Below are 8,551 nucleotides of genomic sequence, written 5' to 3' on the forward strand. Positions count from 1 at the left end.
AAAGACTACCTATGTATCCTCTCGCCCAAGGAATCAAGCCTCACGTAGTTCACCCAAATGCCCTCCAAAAGTCTCAACACTGAAGAATGTTCAAAAGCTCCAAACAATGACCAAACTTAACACCTAAAACAACTTTGGTCAACATATCCATAAGGTTGTTCTTTGTGTGGATCTTCTCCAATATGACATCTCCATTATCCAAGACATCACGAACGAAGTAGAATCTGGCATCAATGTGCTTTGTGCGTGCATGATAGACCTGGTTCTTTGCCAAATAGATAGCTGACATGCTATCATAATACACTCGAATGGTCTCCTGTGATATTCCCAAGTCCTCCAACAATTCACGCAACCACAAAGCCTCCTTTACAGCATCAGTCACCGCCATATACTCCGCCTCTGTAGTAGAGAGAGCCACTGTAGACTGAAGTGTACATCTCCAACATATCTGTGCTCCTACCAATGTGAACACATACCCAGAAGTAGACCGGAGCTTGTCAAGATCCCCCACGTAATCTGAATCTACGTATCCAATATAATCCTGCCCTGTCTCCATATTCTTCTAAAATACCAAACCAACATCCACGGTACCTTTGATATACCGAAGAATCCACTTCACGACCTCCCAATGCCCCTTCCCAGTGTCGTGCATGTACCTGGATACTATGCTCACGGCCTGTGATAAATCTGACCTCGTACACACCATAGAATACATCAAACTACCCACCGTACAGGCATATGGAACCTTCGACATATGTGCTTTGTCCTCAACTAAAACAAGCGACATCTTAGCTGAAAGTTTGAAGTGGGGAGCTAATGGAGTACTCACTGCCTTTGCATTTCCTTTAAAGCTGAGTTTCTTCAACATCTTCGACAGATAACTCCTCTGTGTAAGCTTCAATCTCCCCTTCATCCTGTCTCTCTCGATCTTCATACCCAATATCTTCTTCGCCTCTCCAAGATCCTTCTTCTCAAACTCGGATGACAGCTTCTTTTTTAACTTTCGAATATCCGAAGAATTCCTAGAGGCAATAAGCATATCATCAACCTATAGTAACAAATAGATGTACTCACCATCCTGTAGCTTGTGCTTATAAACACATGGGTCATATGGGCTCCTCATGTACCCTCGGCCAATCATAAAACCGTCGAATCTCTTGTACCATTATCGTGGCGATTGCTTCAATCTATAAAGAGATTTCTTCAGCTTGCACACCAATTCTTTTTTTCCTACAGCTTTGAACCCCATAGGTTATGTCATGTAGATCTCTTCTTCTAAATCTCCATGTAGAAAGGCTGTCTTAACATCTATCTGGACGAAATCCTAATCCAACTGTCCACCAATGCCAATAGAATCCTAATCGACGAATGCTTTACAACAGGTGAGAATACCTCGTTGTAATCAACACCCTCAAGCTGTGCATAACCCTTGGCAACCAATCTGGCTTTGTAACAAATGTCCCCAATAGAAGATCACCCTTTCTTTACATACACCCACTTGCATCCAATAGCCTTCTTACCCTTCGGTAGCTTTGCAAGTTCCTAAGTATCATTCTTCTGAAGAGAGCGCATATCCTCCTCTATAGCTTACCTCCACCTGATCGAATCAGAGCTAGACTCTGCATCCTTGAATGTAGAAGGAACCAAATCATCAACAACCTCAATTGATAAGGCATATGCAACCATGACATCATTATATCTAGCTAGCCGATGAATCACTCTTTTAGGTTTGTTTGCTACAATGGACTCCTAAACATGACCTTGTTCCTGAGTCTCACTATCCATTGTATCCTCTATATGCCCGATTGTCGTCCAATCTCCTCCCAGTATCACCTCTGTAGGATCCTTAATGGACAAAATGCTACCTGGAGTGGATGGAGTCACATCATCCTCCACCTGCTGTGATATCCCTCTTGTTTGGTCTCCCTCTACCTACTGAGGGACTTGAGGCCTCATCATGTACGCCTCATCGAATGTAACATCTTTGCTAATAACTATCTTCTTATCATGTGGATCCCATAATTTAAAGTCTTTTACTCCTTCTCTAAAGCCCACAAAGACTGCTTTCTTTTCCATTGGATTTAATTTACCATCACTGACATGGTAATAAGCTGGACACCTAAATATCCGAAGCAACTCATAGTCACTAGCCACCAAACCAGACCAACGCTCCATAGGAGTCTTCCCCTGTATCGTATTGCACATCAACCTATTCATGAGATGGCTTGTATAAACCAACGCCTCGGCCCAAAATGATCTTGACAATCTACTCTGTATCATCATACATCGTACCTTCTCAAGCAAGGTACGGTTTAACCTCTCAGCCATCCCGTTCTGTTGCGGTATCTCACGAACTGTGAAGTCTCACCTAATATCATGATCCCGGCAAAACTATAAAAACTGATCACTTTTATACTCTCCTCCATTGTTCGAACGAAGAGTCTTCACCTTTCTACCTGTCTGCAGCTCCACTTTCTTCTTCCACTCCACAAAAATATCCGAGTCTTCACCTTTCTACCTGTCTGCAGCTCCACTTTCTTCTTCCACTCCACAAAAATATCCATGACCTCATGTTTATGTTTTATAAGGTATACCCAATTTCTCATAGAATAATCATCAATGAAAGTGACAAAATAGTTGGCCCCACCAAGTGATGTGTGCTTGGAAGGGCCCCAAACATCTGTATGAATGTATTCCAATATATCTTGGGTATTATGAATAGTGGTGCCAAACTTTACTCTCGCCTTCTTCCCAAGTACACAATGCTCATACAGCTCTATCTTAAAGGTCTTCGCATCTTTCAATAGCCCATGTTTTGCTAATGCTTACAGGGACGTATCACTAGTGTGTCCTAAATGCATATGTCATAAACTGGTAGTGGCCTCCTCTGTAGTGATAGAAGCTGTCCGACCCCCTGTAACAGTCTTGATCTTCAAGTAATATAGGTTGTTTTCACTGACACCTCGCATCACCACCATGGATCTCTTCATGACCTTCAGAGTTGCATTCTCCAAGATCACCCAATAGCCAGCTGCCTCCAAAGTTCCAAGTGAAATAATGTTCTTCGCTAATGTATGCATCGAAAATTGCCTATAAGTCTCTACGAACAGCTCAGTGTTAAGGAACGACGATGAACGTCACTATCCGGTTCACAGGAGTTCGATTGACATCGATGAACGCTTGAAGTGAATCGACGAACTACGTGAGCAGACAGAATTTCGGAATAACGAAGGTACGGGCTAATCGAGAGCCCCGCGGTGTTTACAAAAGGAACAACGCCCTTCGTGTCTCATTCATTCAACAGATGATTCAACCATTGGAGCTGATAGAACTCCTTGTCGGATTTCCAACGCATTTGGAATCACTTAGATCCGGGTTCAGACAAAGGAGTTACAGCGAAAACAGTCAAACGGGCATTGAAAACGTCTTAAAGCTAAACTGAGGCACCTACGGTGTCTCGGCTAAGTCAAGACACCCCAAGGGTGTCTCGGCCCAGCCAAGACACCCCAAGGGTGTCTCGGCCAGGCCAAGACACCCCTAGGGTGTCTCAATGCGGATTTGACCCCTTTAAACAGTTTTAACCGCTCCGCAACCCCTCATGCCTATAAATACAAGCCTTAAGCCTCATTTTTTCAGATCTGGAGTTTTGGGAGAATTGGCGAAGCCCTGCCGGAGTGAAGAGTGATCGAGCACTTCAACACAAGAGAGTTTCTTCGTCAGATCTACATCACCCGTACCCGATCCTTAGTATTATCCCGTTGTGGTAATACTAAGAAGAGCAAATATCTCGCTTTTATCGAGATAGGCGCTTCAAGTTTTTAGATCTCCTTGCGGATCGACGAAGCTCTGGATCAGATCTGATTGCCAGGTAGTCCACGGATATCAACGTCCCCGTCACAGGCTAAAGACCCACGCAAGCAAGAGACGACGAACGGATCTTGTGTTTACTTTTCAAGAAAGTTGTAATTTTTATTTCTTTGTTGTTTGAATTCATTTGTAAACGTTTGAAGTTTTAATGAAATCAATGATGAAGGCAACTTTCGACGAAAACACAAAACTACCACTTTATTCTTGTTTTCAAGGAAACCATGATAGTTAGAATCATGCCCATCGTTTCCACTACATTCACTTCCACTTGGTCAAACCTTCAGACAATTAGGACCAAAGCTAAAATCCCCTTTCGATTTCTTCTATGAACGAGAGGTCCCTTGTCGAAGAGGGCGCGCCAAAGACGGCGTCAACGCCTTGCGCGACAGTTGGCCAAGGCCGTAGAATCGATGGACGGGATCCGCTACAATGAGGATCTAAAGTCCAGACAGCGCCAAGAGCAACAACGGCGAACGACCCACTCCTCCTCCAAGACAGAAATGAACGAATGGGTTCGCGTCAAGAGGACTCGCTCAACCCTCGAAGAGCGAATCAAGAAACGCCGCGCATTGCTTGCGCATGCCCGAGTCCTTCTGCAGAAAGCAGAAGAGATGCAGAAAGAAGAGACGGTCAAGAAACCGTTAAAACACAAGCAGATGTGCGTGCCAAAGGCAAAACCGGCGCCAAAGGCAAAAGTGGACGGAATCATCGTCCAACCTTCGTCAAATCCAGATCCCGTTTCCCTTGCCCCTCCGGCGGAGCCAGGTAAGAACGTGGGTCTTCCTAGATCCAAGGTTCCTTTGAAAGGTCGTCTCGGTCCTTTACCGGAAAACCGAGGTAAAGCACCTGTCAAGGAGCGATTATGACCGTTGAAAGGTCCCCAAACAACAAACCAGACTGGGGGTCGTGCTAATCCCCCCAAGAAAGATAACAGAGGGAAAGCCCATGTTACCGACCGCATTGGATTACGTGTCGCCGGTCAACGCGTAACCCTAGGTCAACGCCAGTCAACGCGTTGCGACCAAAAAGTCAACATTCAACGTTCGAAACCCTAAGGTCAACGCCGGTCAATGCGTAACCCTAGGTCAACGCTAGTCAACGCGTTGCGACCAAAAAGTCAACGCCGGTCAACGCGTAACCCTAGGTCAACGCCAGTCAACGCGTTGCGACCAAAAAGTCAATGTTGTGCTAACATAATCAAGGCGGTACTGTCAGAATGCTGCTGTACTAAAGCCCCAAGGAGAGTTTCGGTGTTTGAGAGAATTTCCACCAGAACGTCCGAGACCAAACCAAGGCGTTTCCGTAGGAAAAAGCCTGTCCGCCAAGAGGACGAGTTCCTAGAGGTGTCTGCTAATATGACCGGCAGAGGGAAATCGACACGACACTCTAGCTCAGATCAACTTGCCGAAGCATCCCAATGCATGACTCGATTGCGGTCAGGGATCAATAGGCGAAAGAATTACCAAAGGATGCAAAAGGGACTTCCTTTGGAAGAGGAGGCGTCAGATGCTGGTTCAGACTCCTACTCGGCTATAGCATCCGATGACACGACGTCTAGTGCGGGACAGCCTTACGAATCACTTATGATCAGCGCTGAACAAGTAACCAAGATGCTTGAAGATGCCTTGACTAAGCAGAAAGAGGCATTCAAGTTCGAGATGGAGATGGCTATGCAACAGATGAGAGAGATGCATGACCAGCAAATCGCGGCACTGACAACTCACTAAGGAGAACCCAGTCGTCGCAATAATCAGAATCAAGAGGAGAATGAACGGGAAGAGGATAATGTCAACATAACTATCCCTCCCGTCAACAACAATAACGGAGGCGGTCCCCCGGATGATAATGCGAAGGAGGATCACGTTACTTCTCCCCGAAGCCACTCGAAGACAAATATGAGTGAAGACAAGAAAATGAAGGACTTGAAGAGCAAAATCAATGCGTTGATGAATGCTCAGGAAGTGAAGAGGTCCGGCATACCATGTCCATACCCAAGGGAGTGGGAATCAATTCCATATCCGGCAAAGTTCAATTTAATCAACTTTACGCCGTTTGATGGAAAGGGTTCCCCTACCCAACACTTAATATATTTTAAGTCCCACTTAGGAATAATCTCCGGGAATGAACCCTTAATGGTGCGGTCATTCATTGGCACTCTTCGCAGAGCGGCCTTCGATTGGTATCGTCGCCTCAAGCCGGGGAGTATCAGCAGTTGGGACGACATGGAGGACATGTTTCTAACGAACTTCTTTGACGACGATACCGAGATCTCAATCGGCACACTATTTGACGAGAAACAGAAAAATGGTGAGACGGTCGAAAACTTCGTGAAGAGATTCCGAAATAAAGCAATGAATTGCAGGGATCCGGTCAGCGAAGATTTCATCCTCGAGACCTGTCATAATAATCTTTCATTGGACATCCTTGAAGCCATGGGAATGGCACTGCCAAAGACCTGGAAGGATTTGAAGGTGCGAGGAGAACGAGCCGAACGATTCCTTAAAAGGAAGAAGGCGGAAAGGGGCCAAATAGCAAATAACGCTCCGCAACAGAACTTTGTCCCTAAGGGTAAGGGAAAAGCACATGCGAATGCTGTGGACGCGAATCAAACATTCGAGGTGCAAGCACAACCGCAACAGCAGCAACAAAAGTCGCATCAACAATCAAGGTCACAACAGCAATCCCGAAGGCAGCAAAAAACTTCGGAACCGAAACTCCAAAAAGAGTATTCCTTCAAGGACGAAGACGTTCCAGCCATCTTCGAATCCCTCCTTGAAAACAACAAGATCAAGCTACCACCTATCGTCAATCAGGAGGAAGCTGACACCAACAGGTGCAAGAGGTTAAACTGTTCCCTGCATACTCCAATAGGTATATGAGTCTAAACTGTTTCCCACTTTTAACGGGAAGTTCCTAGGGAATATTATGCTAATATTCTTAAGGATAACCCGGTCAGGTAACTGAGAATAATGTCCGAACCAGTTCCGCAGAGGAAGCTGGGGGTGGACGATTCATGTAACGAGAAGTTCCTAGAGAATCATATATTCTTAAGGATAACCTGAACATGCGATTGAGGATAACGTACTCATCGTTACACCCAGTTTTGCAAGAAAGCTGGTGGTGGATAATTCGTGTAACGAGAAGTTCCCAAAAAAATGTTAATATTCTTAGGGATAACCCAATCATTGTAGAAGTGATGAATAAGAAATTCTTGCTCGAATTCAGAACATTGGAACATTTCTTCTTATTATCAAAATTCTCTAACTCTTATGAGTTATTTTTGTGAGATGAGATCCAATTCTTCTTATTATCAAAATTCTCTAACTCTTATGAGTTATTTTTGTGAGATGAGATCCAATCCTCTGATCGGTTAATCTTTCCTCACCAAACCATCTGCTGATCAAACTAATTGACGGTGGATCCACCAACATTTCCATCTGCCAGTCATTGGCATTTCTCAGACTCAACATGTTAGGTCCTAATAACCTAGCGTTAAAGTCTTCCTTTGAGTGATAATATGAGTTGGCACTTTCTTTGCTACCTGTATTCCACTTTCTTTGCTTTCAGGTCAAACCTATAAAAGTTAGGACCACAACCAAAGTCCCCTCGCGATTCCTTCCATGAACGAGAGGTCCACTTTCAAATTGAACGATCAAGCCTGTAAAAGATAAGATCACCTCAAAACTCTCACTCTCACTGTCTACCTGGTCAAACCTTCCTATAGTTAGGGCCACAACCAAAGTCCCCTCTCGATTCCTTTCATGAACGAGAGGTCTACTTTCAAAAAATTGAGCAAACAAATCTATAAAAGTTAGGATTGTTCCCAATCTCACTTAGTCAAACCTACAGATAGTTGAGACTAAGACCGAGTCATTCTTTTTCGATAAACGAAAGACTTCCATCTTTTTCTTTTTTAGCCAAACCTATAAAAGTTAGGGTCGAAATCGGAATTTCCCCTCAATAAATGAGGGACTCTTTTTGGATCGAATGACCAATCCTATAAAAGTTAGGAATCTTTTCGATTCTCGGAGTGGAGATCCCACTCTTAGTTTCATCATTTCGGATTCTGGGGGTGGAGATCCCACCTTGAGTTTTCTTTCCAACTGGAGATAGAATATAAAATTCTTCCTCTTCAGTACCGGGAGATAGAATATAAAATTCTTCCTCTTTCATTTTCCAGTCCGTCTTTACCCTGAGAAAAGACACAATTCCCAACTTCCAATCCGTGCACTTTGTGCACGGAATTTTATCTCAACTCCTAAATAGAGATAAGCCTACGCCTAACACGCGTTACCGGTTTAGTCTTTCACCGATTGAAAAAGACACCAGAATCCAGTCTGGGGTATTTTATCCCGAAGCCTAAGTAGGGATAGGTCAACGCCTAACACGCGTTGTCGGTTAGTTTTTGACCGTAAAAAGGACAAAAGACCACATATTCAACATTGTGGCAGGTTGTTATTAATAACACCATAATCCGTGCCTCACACGCATGGGGAATTTTATCCCGAAGCCTAAGCATGGATAAGTCTGCGCCTAACACGCGTCGCCGGTTTAGTCTTTTTCCGTAGAAAAAGACACCAGAGTTCGATTCTGGGGTATTCTATCCTGAAACCTAAGCAGGGATAAGTCTGCGCCTAACCCGCGCTGCCGGTTAGTTCTTAACCGTTGAAAAGAACACCCGTCC

The sequence above is a fragment of the Asparagus officinalis genome, chromosome 1 (assembly GCF_001876935.1).
Source record: "Asparagus officinalis chromosome 1, Aspof.V1, whole genome shotgun sequence".
In the NCBI taxonomy this organism is placed as follows: domain Eukaryota; kingdom Viridiplantae; phylum Streptophyta; class Magnoliopsida; order Asparagales; family Asparagaceae; genus Asparagus; species Asparagus officinalis.